Raw genomic sequence first — 12,500 nt, forward strand, 5'->3', positions numbered from 1 at the left:
TCTATTGGGAGGATGGAGATCCATCATGGGGTTGGGGTAGTGATCTATTGGGGGATGGAGTCCATCATGGGGTTAGTGATCTATTGGGGGATGGAGATCCATCATGGGGTAGTGATCTATTGGGAGGATGGAGATCCATCATGGGGTTGTGGGTAGTGAGCTATTGGGAGGATGGAGATCCATCATGGGGTAGTGATCTATTGGGAGGATGGAGATCCATCATGGGGTTGTGATCTATTGGGGGATGGAGATCCATCATGGGGAGATCCATGTGATTTGTGATCTATTGGGAGGATGGAGATCCATCATGGGGTAGTGATCTATCGTGGGGGATGGAGATCCATCATGGGAGGATGGAGATCCATCATGGGGTAGTGATCTATTGGGAGGATGGAGATCCATCATGGGGTAGTGGTAGTGATCTATTGGGAGGATGGAGATCCATCATGGGGTAGTGATCTATTGGGTGACCATCGTCATGATTCAAACAGTTTTTACAGCATGTTTGTATGTGATTAGGGGGATGGAACAGAAAACAGAACAGTGAGAAGAGAGGACAGATGAGACAGGAGAGAGAGAGAGAAGGATGGAGATCCATCAGAGAGAAGAGGAGAGAGAGAGAGAGGAGAGAGAGGGATGGAGAGAGAGGGAGGAGAGGAGAGAGAGACAGAGAGGGGGAGAGGAGACAGAGAGAGGACAGAGAGAGTTGTGAGAGGGAGAGAGGCAGAGAGAAAGAGAGACAGAGAGAGAGGGAGAGAGAGGAGAGAGGAGAGAGAGACAGGGAGAGAGATTGAGAGGAGAGAGACAGAGAGAGAGAGAGAGGGAGAGAGGAGGAGGGGAGAGAGATCCAGAGAGAGAGAGAGAGAGGAGAGAGAGAGAAAGAGAGAGCAACAACAGGCGACAAGCATGAGCAAGAGATAATCCACCGTCTTACATAGATTTAGCATGGTCTACAATCCTGCGTGTGTGTGTGTGTGTGTGTGTGTGTGTGTGTGTGTGTGTGTGTGTGTGTGTGTGTGTGTGTGTGTGTGTGTGTGTGTGTGTGTGTGTGTGTGTGTGTGTGTGTGTTCTCGTTCTCTCACACTTGCTGTTAGTGTGACAGATAGTGTCTCCTGAGAAGCGCTTAGGTTCTGTGTGAATACCGACCCTCAGTCAACAGCTGTTCCCTGAATTCACACTGGAGTCTTCTGGACTTCCAGCTCCACAACACTACACACTCCCCCCTCCTTATATCCCTTCTTCCACCCCCCCTCCTTCTCTCTCTTCTTCTTTCTTTCTTTCTTTTCTTTCTTTCTTTCTTTCTTTTCTTTCTCTTCTTTCTTTCTCTCTCCCTCTCTCTCTCTCTCTCTCTCTTTCCCTCTCTCTCCCTCTCTCTCTCTCTCTCTCTCTCTCTTCTCTCTCTCTCTCTCTCTCTCTCTCTCTCCTCTCTCTCTCTCTCCTCTCTCTCTCCCTCCTTTCTCTCTCTCTCTCCCTCTCTCCTCCTCTCTCTCCCTCTCCCTCTCCTCTCCTCTCCTCTCACCTCCCCTCCTCCCCCTCCTCCTCCCTCCCTGTCCCTGTGCTACGGTACACACAATCCCTCTCTACACCCCCCCTTCTCCATCTCTTCGTCACCAAAGTGAGAAACACAAATAAACCCAGTACAGTCAGTCAACAGTTCAACAGATCAAGAGAGAGAAAGCAGCTGAGGCTGTATTTTACAGTCAAGAAAACAAATAAATCCACCTGAATTGAGTTTATATTGTGGCCAATGAGTCCTTTCTGGTACATCATCTGTCATGTCGTGTGATTACTATTTTAGTTAGAGTAAAGTGCTCCCACAAGTCTGTGTGTTTTACATGTTCAGTGTACTCAGATGGGTTTCCTTCCGGAGAACATTAACAGGCTAAATTATGATCAATGACTCTGGCAGTGACGAGAGAGAGAGAGAGAGAGAGAGAGAGAGAGAGAGAGAGAGAGAGAGAGAGAGAGAGAGATCCATCATTCTTTAGTTAAAGGAGAGCTGTTTGTCTGACAGGAAAAAGCCTTCTGAGAGATCTCTGTGTTGGGCACGTTGTCAGGGTGAATAGGTGATTAAACCATACAGGAATGTAGCTGTTGTTCTAGATAGAGACAGAGAGACAGAGAAAGAGACAGAGAGAGAGAGACAGGGAGAGAGAGAGAGAGAGAGACAGGGAGAGAGAGGGAGAGAGAGAGAGAGAGGGAGAGAGAGAAGAAAGGAGAAAGTGTGTGTGTGTGTGTGTGTGTGTGTGTGTGTGTGTGTGTGTGTGTGTGTGTGTGTGTGTGTGTGTGTGTGTGTGTGTGTGTGTGTGTGTGTGTGTGTGTGTGTGTGTGTGTGTGTGTGTGTGTGTGTGTGTGTGTGTGTGTGTGTGTGTGTGTGTGTGTTGTAACATCGTCAACACCCAGTTGATAGGGGAACTGTTACAGCCAGGGGAACTGTTACAGGTGAACTGTTACAGTCAGGGGAACTGATACAGCCAGGGGAACTGTTACAGTCAGGGGAACTGTTACAGGGGAACTGTTACAGTCAGGGAACTGATACAGTCAGGGAACTGTTACAGTCAGGGAACTATTACAGTCAGGGAACTGTTACAGCCAGGGAACTGTTACAGCCAGGGAACTGTTACAGGGAACTGTTACAGGGGAACTGTTACAGGGGAACTGATACAGTCAGGGAACTGTTACAGCCAGGGGAACTGTTACAGCCAGGGAACTGTTACAGTCAGGGGAACTGATACAGTCAGGGAACTGATACAGTCAGGGGAACTGATACAGCCAGGGGAACTGTTACAGCCAGGGGAACTGTTACAGTCAGGGGAACTGATACAGTCAGGGGAACTGTTACAGTCAGGGGAACTGTTACAGCCAGGGGAACTGTTACAGTCAGGGGAACTGATACAGTCAGGGGAACTGTTACAGCCAGGGGAACTGTTACAGTCAGGGGAACTGTTACAGCCAGGGGAACTGTTACAGCCAGGGGAACTGTTACAGTCAGGGGAACTGATACAGTCAGGGGAACTGTTACAGCCAGGGGAACTGTTACAGTCAGGGGAACTGTTACAGTCAGGGGAACTGTTACAGTCAGGGGAACTGATACAGTCAGGGGAACTGTTACAGTCAGGGAACTGTTACAGGGGAACTGATACAGTCAGGGGAACTGTTACAGCCAGGGGAACTGTTACAGCCAGGGGAACTGTTACAGTCAGGGGAACTGATACAGTCAGGGGAACTGTTACAGTCAGGGGAACTGATACAGTCAGGGGAACTGTTACAGTCAGGGGAACTGTTACAGGGGAACTGATACAGTCAGGGGAACTGTTACAGTCAGGGGAACTGATACAATCAGGGGAACTATTACAGCCAGGGGAACTGTTACAGGGGAACTGATACAGTCAGGGGAACTGTTACAGTCAGGGGAACTGATACAGTCAGGAGAACTGATACAGTCAGGGGAACTGATACAGTCAGGGGAACTGTTACAGCCAGGGGAACTGATACAGTCAGGGGAACTGATACAGTCAGGGGAACTGTTACAGCCAGGGGAACTGTTACAGGGGAACTGTTACAGCCAGGGGAACTATTACAGTCAGGGGAACTGTAACAGGGGAACTGTTACAGTCAGGGGAACTGTTACAGGGGAACTGTTACAGTCAGGGGAACTGTTACAGCCAGGGGAACTGATACAGGGGAACTGTTACAGCCAGGGGAACTATTACAGCCAGGGGAACTATTACAGCCAGGGGAACTATTACAGTCAGGGGAACTGTTACAGGGGAACTGTTACAGTCAGGGGAACTATTACAGCCAGGGGAACTGATACAGTCAGGGGAACTGTTACAGCCAGGGGAACTATTACAGTCAGGGGAACTGTTACAGTCAGGGGAACTGTTACAGCCAGGGGAACTGTCACAGTCAGGGGAACTGTTACAGCCAGGGGAACTGTTACAGTCAGGGGAACTGTTACAGCCAGGGGAACTGTTACAGGGGAACTGTTACAGCCAGGGGAACTGTTACAGGGGAACTGTTACAGCCAGGGGAACTGTTCCAAGGGAACTGTTACAGTCAGGGGAACTGTTACAGGGGAACTGTTACAGTCAGGGGAACTGTTACAGTCAGGGGAACTGTTACAGTCAGGGGAACTGTTACAGTCAGGGGAACTGATACAGTCAGGGGAACTGTTACAGTCAGGGGAACTGTTACAGTCAGGGGAACTGTTACAGTCAGGGGAACTGTTACAGTCAGGGGAACTGTTACAGCCAGGGGAACTGTTACAGCCAGGGGAACTGTTACAGGGGAACTGTTACAGCAAGGGGAACTGTTACAGGGGAACTGTTACAGGGGAACTGTTACAGCAAGGGGAACTGTTACAGGGGAACTATTACAGCCTGGGGAACTGTTACAGTCAGGGAACTGTTACAGTCAGGGGAACTGATACAGTCAGGGGAACTGTTACAGCCAGGGGAACTGTTACAGTCAGGGGAACTGTTACAGTCAGGGAACTGTTACAGCCAGGGAACTGTTACAGCCAGGGGAACTGTTACAGCAAGGGGAACTGTTACAGCCAGGGGAACTGTTACAGTCAGGGAACTATTACAGCCTGGGGAACTGTTACAGTCAGGGGAACTGTTACAGCCAGGGGAACTGTTACAGTCAGGGAACTGTTACAGCCAGGGGAACTGTTACAGGGGAACTGTTACAGCCAGGGGAACTGTTACAGCCAGGGGAACTGTTACAGTCAGGGGAACTGTTACAGGGGAACTGTTACAGTCAGGGGAACTGTTACAGTCAGGGGAACTGTTACAGTCAGGGGAACTGTTACAGTCAGGGGAACTGATACAGTCAGGGGAACTGTTACAGTCAGGGGAACTGTTACAGTCAGGGGAACTGTTACAGTCAGGGGAACTGTTACAGTCAGGGGAACTGTTACAGCCAGGGGAACTGTTACAGCCAGGGGAACTGTTACAGGGGAACTGTTACAGCAAGGGGAACTGTTACAGGGGAACTGTTACAGGGGAACTGTTACAGCAAGGGGAACTGTTACAGGGGAACTATTACAGCCTGGGGAACTGTTACAGTCAGGGGAACTGTTACAGTCAGGGGAACTGATACAGTCAGGGGAACTGTTACAGCCAGGGGAACTGTTACAGTCAGGGGAACTGTTACAGTCAGGGGAACTGTTACAGCCAGGGGAACTGTTACAGCCAGGGGAACTGTTACAGCAAGGGGAACTGTTACAGCCAGGGGAACTGTTACAGTCAGGGGAACTATTACAGCCTGGGGAACTGTTACAGTCAGGGGAACTGTTACAGCCAGGGGAACTGATACAGCCAGGAGAACTATTACAGCCAGGGGAACTGTTACAGCCAGGGGAACTGTTACAGTCAGGGGAACTGTTACAGTCAGGGTAACTGTTACAGCCAGGGGAACTGTTACAGTCAGGGGAACTATTACAGCCTGGGGAACTGTTACAGTCAGGGGAACTGTTACAGGGGAACTGTTACAGCCAGGGGAACTGTTACAGGGGAACTGTTACAGCCAGGGGAACTGTTAAAGCCAGGGGAACTGTTAAAGTCAGGGGAACTATTACAGCCTGGGGAACTGTTACAGTCAGGGGAACTGTTACAGCCTGGGGAACTCTTACAGTCAGGGGAACTATTACAGCCTGGGGAACTGTTACAGCCAGGGGAACTGATACAGCCAGGGGAACTATTACAGCACGGGGAACTGTTACAGTCAGGGGAACTGTTACAGTCAGGGGAACTGTTACAGTCAGGGGAACTGTTACAGGGGAACTGTTACAGCAAGGGGAACTGTTACAGCCAGGGGAGCTGTTACAGTCAGGGGAACTATTACAGCCTGGGGAACTGTTACAGTCAGGGGAACTGTTACAGCCAGGGGAACTGATACAGCCAGGGGAACTATTACAGCCAGGGGAACTGTTACAGCCAGGGGAACTGTTACAGCCAGGGGAACTGTTACAGTCAGGGGAACTGTTACAGTCAGGGTAACTGTTACAGCCAGGGGAACTGTTACAGTCAGGGGAACTATTACAGCCTGGGGAACTGTCACAGTCAGGGGAACTGTTACAGGGGAACTGTTACAGCCAGGGGAACTGATACAGTCAGGGGAACTGTTACAGCCAGGGGAACTGTTACAGCCAGGGGAACTGATACAGCCAGGGGAACTGTTACAGCCTGGGGAACTGTTACAGTCAGGGGAACTGTTACAGCCAGGGGAACTGTTACAACCAGGGGAACTGTTACCTTTAACACCAGTTGTTGCCTAAAGTTTCTTCGGGATCGGTGTCCCGTCCACGGGACGGTTGAGCTAACGTAGGCTAATGCGATTAGCGTGAAGTTGTAAGTAACAAGAACATTTCCCAGGACATAGACATATCTGATATTGACAGAAGGCTTATTAAATTCTTGTTAATTTAACTGTGCTGTCCAATTTACAGTAGCTATTACAGTGAAAGAATACCATACTATTGTTTGAGGAGAGTGCACATTTTTGAAAATGAAAAGTTATTAATAAACAGATTAGGCAAATTTGGGCAGTCTTCATACAAAATTTTGAACAGAAGTGCAATGGTTCATTGGATCAGTCTAAAACTTTGCACATACACTGCTGCCATCTAGTGGCCAAAATCTCACCTCTATCTGTCTGTCTGTCATCTCTACACACACCTCTATCTGTCTCTCTGTCTGTCATCTTTCTGTCTATCATCTCTCCACACACCTGTCTGTCATCTTTCTGTCTGTCATCTCTCCACACACCTCTGTCTGTCATCTTTCTGTCTGTCATCTCTCCACACACCTGTCTGTCATCTTTCTGTCTGTCATCTCTCCACACACCTCTGTCTGTCATCTTTCTGTCTGTCATCTCTCCACACACCTCTGTCTGTCATCTTTCTGTCTGTCATCTCTCCACACACCTCTGTCTGTCATCTTTCTGTCTGTCATCTCTCCACACACCTCTGTCTGTCATCTTTCGGTCTGTCATCTCTCCACACACTGTTTTCTGTCTGAATAACATGTTTTCACGTGAATTTCAGTTTCACACGAGAAATATGAGAATCTGATTTGCACTTTCACGTGTAAGAAAACATTGAAAATGTAACTTTCACATGTGGAATTGCAAGTTCACATGTGAAAAACAATCACATGTGAAAAACAATCACATGTAAACATCTAATTTGCAGTTTCATATGTGAAAAACTGTCATGTGATTGTTTTTCATGTGTAACTTGCAATTCCACATGTGAAAGTGAAAAAGAAACGACCAATGTATCAGTGGGGCAAAAAAGTATTTAGTCAGCCACCAATTGTGCAAGTTCTCCCACTTAAAAAGATGAGAGAGGCCTGTAATTTTCATCATAGGTACACTTCAACTATGACGGACAAAATTCGGGAGAAAAATCCAGAAAATCACATTGTAGGATTTTTAATGAATTTATTTGCAAATGATGGTGCCAAAACCAAATGACTGATGTGTAAAGTAATGTTTTTTGCTTTATCATTATGGGGTATTGTGATGTCATTGTGGGGTATTGTGATGTCATTATGGGGTATTGTGATGTCATTAGGGGGTATTGTGATGTCATTATGGGGTATTGTGTGTAGATTGATGAGGGAAAATATCTATGTAATACATTTTAGAGAAAGGGTCTGAATACTGTGTGTGTGTGTGTGTGTGTGTGTGTGTGTGTGTGTGTGTGTGTGTGTGTGTGTGTGTGTGTGTGTGTGTGTGTGTGTGTGTGTGTCGCTGGGTAAATAACGGTGTTAACTTTCACTGGAAGCTTTCCTGAAAGCTCTTTTGGCTTCCAGTACAGACACACACACACACACACACACACACACACACACACACACACACACACACACCGGGTTGTTGATACCAGGAATGTTTCATCACCATCGTACTTGCACAGAGCTCATCCATCATTCAGTGTCATTTTGCAAACTACTATCATAAGCTGACGTAGAGAAGTCGGCAGGAAAACGGTCCATTTGGGTGTAGAACATCCCATAACTACACTGATGGGCCCCAGTTCACTGGTATTGTATAAACTGGGGGAGAGATCTCCCATACTGGGAACTGGGAGGATTATAGAACATAACACATTATGAAGTGATGACTAGTCGTGGGTACATTTGACTGTAACTCTCTCTTGCAACACACTACGTCATCTCCCACTGTACTTGTGCCTCCAAATCCAATCTTTCCGTTGGTTGTCTGTGACTTATCTGGAGATAGAATTGTAGGAGATATAGTGGAGGTGGGCAGCATGGTAGATATGATGGTAGGAGGTATAGTGGGGATGGTCGGTAGGGTAGATATGATGGTAGGAGATATAGTGGGGATGGTCAGTAGGGTAGATATGATGGTAGGAGGTATAGTGGGGATGGTCAGTATGGTAGATATGATGGTAAGAGATATAGTGGGGATGGTCAGTAGGGTAGATATGATGGTAGAAGGTATAGTGGGGATGGTCAGTATGGTAGATATGATGGTAAGAGATATAGTGGGGATGGTCAGTATGGTAGATATGATGGTAGGAGATATAGTGGGGATGGTCAGTATGGTAGATATGATGGTCGGAGATATAGTGGGGATGGTCAGTATGGTAGATATGATGGTAGGAGGTATAGTGGGGATGGGCAGCATGGTAGATATGATGGTAGGAGATATAGTGGGGATGGTCAGTAGGGTAGATATGATGGTAGGAGGTATAGTGGGGATGGTCAGTATGGTAGATATGATGGTAGGAGATATAGTGGGGATGGTCAGTATGGTAGATATGATGGTCGGAGATATAGTGGGGATGGTCAGTATGGTAGATATGATGGTAGGAGGTATAGTGGGGATGGGCAGCATGGTAGATATGATGGTAGGAGATATAGTGGGGATGGTCAGTAGGGTAGATATGATGGTAGGAGGTATAGTGGGGATGGTCAGTATGGTAGATATGATGGTAAGAGATATAGTGGGGATGGTCAGTATGGTAGATATGATGGTAGGAGATATAGTGGGGATGGTCAGTATGGTAGATATGATGGTCGGAGATATAGTGGGGATGGTCAGTATGGTAGATATGATGGTAGGAGATATATTGTGGAGATGGTCAGTATGGTAGATATTATGGTAGGAGGTATAGGGGGATGGTCAGTATGGTAGATATGATGGTAGGTGGTATAGTGGGGATGGTCAGTATGGTAGATATGATGGTAGGATATATATTGGGGATGGGCAGTATGGTAGATATGATGGTAGGAGGTATAGTGGAGATGGTCAGTATGGTAGATATGATGGTAGGTGGTATAGTGGGGATGGTCAGTATGGTAGATATGATGGTAGGTGGTATAGTGGGGATGGTCAGTATGGTAGATATGGTGGTAGGAGATATAGTGGGGATGGTCAGTATGGTAGATATGATGGTAGGAGGTATAGTGGGGATGGTCAGTATTGTAGATATGATGGTAGGTGGTATAGTGGGGATGGTCAGTATGGTAGATATGATGGTAGGAGATATAGTGTGGATGGTCAGTATGGTAGATATGATGGTAGGTGGTATAGTGTGGATGGTCAGTATGGTAGATATGATGGTAGGTGGTATAGTGGGGATGGTCAGTATGGTAGATATGGTGGTAGGAGATATAGTGGGGATGGTCAGTATGGTAGATATGATGGTAGGTGGTATAGTGGGGATGGTCAGTATGGTAGATATGGTGGTAGGAGATATAGTGGGGATGGTCAGTATGGTAGATATGATGGTAGGAGGTATAGTGGGGATGGTCAGTATGGTAGATATTATGGTAGGAGGTATAGGGGGATGGTCAGTATGGTAGATATGATGGTAGGTGGTATAGTGGGGATGGTCAGTATGGTAGATATGATGGTAGGATATATATTGGGGATGGTCAGTATGGTAGATATGATGGTAGGAGGTTTAGTGGGGATGGTCAGTGTGGTAGATATGATGGTAGGATATATAGTGGGGATGGGCAGTATGGTAGATATGATGGTAGGAGGTATAGTGGGGATGGTCAGTATGGTAGATATGATGGTAGGTGGTATAGTGGGGATGGTCAGTATGGTAGATATGATGGTAGGTGGTATAGTGGGGATGGTCAGTATGGTAGATATGGTGGTAGGAGATATAGTGGGGATGGTCAGTATGGTAGATATGATGGTAGGAGATATAGTGGGGATGGTCAGTATGGTAGATATGATGGTAGGAGGTATAGTGGGGATGGTCAGTATGGTAGATATGATGGTAGGATATATATTGGGGATGGTCAGTATGGTAGATATGATGGTAGGATATATAGTGGGGATGGTCAGTATGGTAGATATGATGGTAAGAGATATAGTGGGGATGGTCAGTATGGTAGATATGATGGTAGGAGATATAGTGGGGATGGTCAGTATGGTACATATGATGGTAGGAGATATAGTGGAGGTGGGCAACATGGTAGATATGATGGTAGGAGGTATAGTGGGGATGGTCAGTATGGTAGATATGATGGTAGGTGGTATAGTGGGGATGGTCAGTATGGTAGATATGATGGTAAGAGATATAGTGGGGATGGTCAGTATGGTAGATATGATGGTAGGAGATATAGTGGGGATGGTCAGTATGGTAGATATGATGGTCGGAGATATAGTGGGGATGGTCAGTATGGTAGATATGATGGTAGGAGGTATAGGGGGATGGTCAGTATGGTAGATATGATGGTAGGTGGTATAGTGGGGATGGTCAGTATGGTAGATATGATGGTAGGAGATATATTGTGGAGATGGTCAGTATGGTAGATATGATGGTAGGAGATATATTGTGGAGATGGTCAGTATGGTAGATATTATGGTAGGAGGTATAGGGGATGGTCAGTATGGTAGATATGATGGTAGGTGGTATAGTGGGGATGGTCAGTATGGTAGATATGATGGTAGGATATATATTGGGGATGGGCAGTATGGTAGATATGATGGTAGGAGGTATAGTGGAGATGGTCAGTATGGTAGATATGATGGTAGGTGGTATAGTGGGGATGGTCAGTATGGTAGATATGATGGTAGGTGGTATAGTGGGGATGGTCAGTATGGTAGATATGGTGGTAGGAGATATAGTGGGGATGGTCAGTATGGTAGATATGATGGTAGGAGGTATAGTGGGGATGGTCAGTATTGTAGATATGATGGTAGGTGGTATAGTGGGGATGGTCAGTATGGTAGATATGATGGTAGGTGGTATAGTGGGGATGGTCAGTATGGTAGATATGGTGGTAGGAGATATAGTGGGGATGGTCAGTATGGTAGATATGATGGTAGGTGGTATAGTGGGGATGGTCAGTATGGTAGATATGGTGGTAGGAGATATAGTGGGGATGGTCAGTATGGTAGATATGATGGTAGGAGATATAGTGGGGATGGTCAGTATGGTAGAAATTATGGTAGAGGTATAGGGGATGGTCAGTATGGTAGATATGATGGTAGGTGGTATAGTGGGGATGGTCAGTATGGTAGATATGATGGTAGGATATATATTGGGGATGGTCAGTATGGTAGATATGATGGTAGGAGGTTTAGTGGGGATGGTCAGTGTGGTAGATATGATGGTAGGATATATAGTGGGGATGGGCAGTATGGTAGATATGATGGTAGGAGGTATAGTGGGGATGGTCAGTATGGTAGATATGATGGTAGGTGGTATAGTGGGGATGGTCAGTATGGTAGATATGATGGTAGGTGGTATAGTGGGGATGGTCAGTATGGTAGATATGGTGGTAGGAGATATAGTGGGGATGGTCAGTGTGGTAGATATGATGGTAGGAGATATAGTGGGGATGGTCAGTATGGTAGATATGATGGTAGGAGATATAGTGGGGATGGTCAGTATGGTAGATATGATGGTAGGATATATATTGGGGATGGTCAGTATGGTAGATATGATGGTAGGATATATAGTGGGGATGGTCAGTATGGTAGATATGATGGTAGGAGATATAGTGGGGATGGTCAGTATGGTACATATGATGGTAGGAGATATAGTGGAGGTGGGCAACATGGTAGATATGATGGTAGGAGGTATAGTGGGGATGGTCAGTATGGTCAGTATGGTAGATATGGTGGTAGGAGATATAGTGGGGATGGTCAGTATGGTAGATATGGTGGTAGGAGATATATTGGGGATGGTCAGTATGGTAGATATGATGGTAGGATATATAGTGGGGATTGTCAGTATGGTAGATATGATGGTAGGAGATATAGTGGAGATGGTCAGTATGGTAGATATGATGGTAGGATATATAGTGGGGATTGTCAGTATGGTAGATATGATGGTAGGATATATAGTGGGGATGGTCAGTATGGTAGATATGATGGTAGGAAAATAGTGGGGATGGTCAGCATGGTAGATGTGATGGTAGGAGCTATAGTGGGGATGGTCTAATTCTCTCTCTCTCTCTGTCCCTCTCACACCTCTCTCTCTGTCCCTCTCCGTC

The sequence above is a fragment of the Oncorhynchus keta genome, unplaced genomic scaffold, assembly GCF_023373465.1.
Source record: "Oncorhynchus keta strain PuntledgeMale-10-30-2019 unplaced genomic scaffold, Oket_V2 Un_contig_3000_pilon_pilon, whole genome shotgun sequence".
NCBI lineage: Eukaryota > Metazoa > Chordata > Actinopteri > Salmoniformes > Salmonidae > Oncorhynchus > Oncorhynchus keta.